Source organism: Colobus angolensis, unplaced genomic scaffold, assembly GCF_000951035.1.
Source record: "Colobus angolensis palliatus isolate OR3802 unplaced genomic scaffold, Cang.pa_1.0 Scaffold79, whole genome shotgun sequence".
Lineage (NCBI taxonomy): Eukaryota > Metazoa > Chordata > Mammalia > Primates > Cercopithecidae > Colobus > Colobus angolensis.
This window is the reverse complement of record NW_012121709.1, coordinates 366,851-370,532: the sequence shown is the minus strand read 5'-3', so window position 1 is coordinate 370,532 and position 3,682 is coordinate 366,851. Positions and strand designations below refer to the sequence as shown.

The following is a 3,682-nucleotide window of genomic DNA, read 5'->3' as shown; positions in this document are numbered from 1 at the left end:
TATTTTTAGTAGAGACAGGGTTTCACCATGTTGGTCAGACTAGTCTCAAATTCCCGACTTCATGTGATCTGTCCTCCTCAGCCTCCCAAAATGTTATGATTACAGGTGTGAGCCACCATGTCCGGCCTGATTTCTTTATTATATTTTATTATTATTATTATTATTTGAGACAGAGTGTTGCTCTTTTGCCCAGGCTGGAGTGGAATGGTGTGATCACAGTTCACTGCAGCCTAGAACCTTGCAGGCTCAAGCGATCTTCTCACCTCTGCCTCCCTCACAGCTGGGACCACCAGCACCCACCACCATGCCCAGCTAATTAAAAAAATTATTTTCTAGAGCCTATGATTGATTGATTGATTGATGTTTTTTTTGAGACTAGCTCTCACTCTGTCACTCAGGCTGGAGTTCAGTGGTGTGATGATGGCTTACTATAGCCTCAGCCTCCTGGGCTCAAGTGTTCCTCTCACCTAGCCTCCCAAGTAGCTGGGACCACAGGCACACACCACCTTGCTGGGCTAATTTTGGTATTTTTTGTAGAGATGGGGTTTCACCATGTTGCCCAGGTTGGTCTCAAACTCCTGAGCTCAAGCAATCCACCAGCCTCAGCCTCTCAAAGTGCTGGAATTAAGGATGTGAGCCACTGTGCCCGGCCTGGTTTCTTTAAATGCTAGAACTTAAAACATTAACTGATTATCCCCTTAAAAAGAAAGAATAGGCCGGGTGTGGTGGCTCATGCCTATAATCCCAGCACTTTGGAAGGCTGAGGCGGGAGGATTACCTGAGGTCAGGAGTTCAAGACCAGCCTGGCCAACATGGTGAAACCCTGTCTCTACTAAAAATACAAAAATTAACCAGGCATGTTGGCACATGCCTGTATTCCCACCTATTCGGGAGGCTGAGGCAGGAGAACTGCTTGAGCCCAGGAGACGGAGGTTGCAGTGAGCTGAGATCGTGCCACTGCACTCCAGCCTGGCTGACAGAGTGAGACTGTCTCAAAAAACAAAAACAAAGCAAAAACAGAGAATAATAGTAGCTTTTCTTATTTATAGTTTTCTTTCTTCCCCCCACCAAGATTTCCAAGAGTAACCATAAATTAGTTTTATCATTAGAAAAAAAAAAACCTAAACATTAAAAAAATTCTTGGAACACCATCTGTATTCCTCCATAATGTCACTTTTTCATAAAACAATCAGCTGAGTTTAATCTATTATACCAAATAGATCTCTTGGTACCTAAGACTCAGGGAAAACTAATGGATTGAAATGACTAAGATCAGAGAGCAAAGTCTAACTAGCTGAGATTACCTCTCAAAATGGTATTAACTAAGTGTGGAATTAGATAACTGATTGTTTTAAAAAGTAGATTATAGAAATATATTTAGGCCAGCCTGGACAACATAGTGAGACCCCGTTTCTACAAAAAAAAATTTTTTAATTAGCCAGGTGTGGAGGTTCACACCTGTAGTCTCAGCTACTAAGTAGCATGAGGTGGGAGGATAACTTGAGCCCTGGAGATCAAGGCTGCAATGAGCCATGATCATGCCACTGCACTCCAGCTTGGGTGACACACCAAGATCCTGTCTCAAGACGAAAAGAAAAAGAAGAGAAGAGAAAACATATATTTAGGAATATGATGTAACAAAATGGAATGTCGAGATTATCCTGCTTAACTAACAAACTATTATTAATATAAAATGACCTCTAACATTTGGATCACAGAATTTCTCTAACTTTTATGGTATTTCAGTTATCTACTTGTACTCAATGAACAATCCCTAAGCTAAGTAACTTCAAGCAACAGTGATTTATAGGTTGATGGGGCTCAGCTGGGTGGTTCTTCTGCTCTGCGTGGTGAAGCTGAAGTCAGATCTGCAGCCTCATTCAACTGGGAGCTTAGCTTGGGCTGTGCCATTGAAGATGGCCTCTCATCCTCTAGGGCCTCTCTCCACTTGGCACCCAATATTCAGTAATCTATGCTGAAGCTCTTGACATCATGGAGGCTGGTTTTCAGGAAGGAGCTTTTCAAGAGGACAAGTGGGTATCAAGCCTCTGCTTGTATCATGCTTTCTTTTTTTGATGCATTGTGTCTCTCTGTGGCCCAGGCTGGAGTGTAGTGGTGCTACTATCTTGTCTCACTCACTACAAATTCCCTGCTCTGGGCTCAAGCATTCCTCCCACCTCAGCCCCCTGAGTAGCTGGGACTACAGGCTCTTGCCACCATGCCCAGCTAATTTTTGTATTTTTTGTGTAGACTGAGTTTTGCCACGTTACCCAGGCTGATCTTGAACTCTTAGGCTCAAGCAATCCACCTGCCTCAACTTCCCAAAGTGCTGGAATTACAGGCATGAGCCATCGCCCCCTGCTGCATCTTTTTTTTTTTTTTTTTTGAGACAGAGTCTTGCTCTGTCACCCAGGCTAGAGTGCAGTGGTGTGATCTCAGCTCACTGCAGCATTTGCCTCCTGGGTTTCAAGTGGTTCTCCTGCCTTGGTAACTAGAATTGCGGGTGCAAACCACCACACCTAGCTAATTTTGTATTTTTAGTAAAGATGGGGTTTCACCATATTGGCCAGGCTGGTCTCAAACTCCTGGCCTCAAGTGCTCCACCTGCTTTGACCTCCCAAAGTGCTGGGATTATAGGCATGAGCCATCGTGCCTGGCCAGCAACTTGCTTTCTAATGTGGGGAAAAAAAAAAAGGCATATGACCAAGTCCAGACTCATTGTGGGACGGGGACTATACAAGGGCATAAATACAAGGATGCATCATTCATTAGGGGCCACCAATGTGACAGTCTACCCACATGGAGCAACAGGCCTTCTGAAACTCTAGACACAGAATTCTGGCCTTTAAGACTACAAAATAGCTGAGGCATGGAATCTTTCTGCCTGATTTGGCTACTTCTACTCTGGATGCATTCCTGCTTGAGAATCTTCTATAACTCTTTTTTTCTTTTTTTAGAGAATGGGGTCTCGCTGTGGTCTCTAACTCCTGGGCTCAAGCTGTTCTCCTACTTCTGCCTCTCTACCTACTGGGATTACAAGTGTGAGCCACTGCACCCGGCCTATAACTCTTTTTTACCATTTCAGGCCTCTTTTGAAAAAATATCCTCACATCTGTTTTGTTCTGAGTGGTCTTTTGCTCCCATGTACTCTGTATAAACTGCAGTTTTTAAAGTGGTTAGATTTAGTGACAATTTTACTGCTATTTTTCTCTCCTCATGTAACTTCCTAAAGATATTGTCAGTGTAGTAATAGACACACTAGGTGTCTTTCCCCGTTTCTCCCTAAGGGTTTATTATTTCCTTCCAGTTATGATCCAGATTACTAAGCTACCCTTCCTTCATTCTGTATTAATTGAGGGCCTATACTATATTGCCGTTTCTGGGTAGCCCAGTAAATAAGCTTTTGTTTTCATGGAGCTTATATTAGAGTGTGGGAAGTGGGACAGTACAGAAGTAAACAACAAGAACGAAATAATTTCAGCTAGTGATAAATGCTGGGGAGAAAATTAAACAGGATAATGTGAGAGGGAGTGCCCTGGGTAGAGATGGGGAGCTCCTTTAGCTTGCAGGGCACATAAGGCCTTTCTTTTTTTTTTTGAGAAGGAGTCTCGCTCTGTCGCCCAGGCTGGAGTGCAGTGGCCGGATCTCAGCTCACTGCAAGCTCCGCCTCCCGGGTTCACGC

At 43.8% G+C, this 3,682-nt stretch overlaps 1 protein-coding gene across 2 annotated transcripts in view; it reads left to right on the top strand.

The window, feature by feature from the left end:
- Positions 1-3,682, top strand: part of HECTD4 (HECT domain containing E3 ubiquitin protein ligase 4) — a 163,858-nt gene that overhangs the window by 29,037 nt on the left and 131,139 nt on the right. The gene's annotated exons all lie outside the window — the stretch shown is intronic.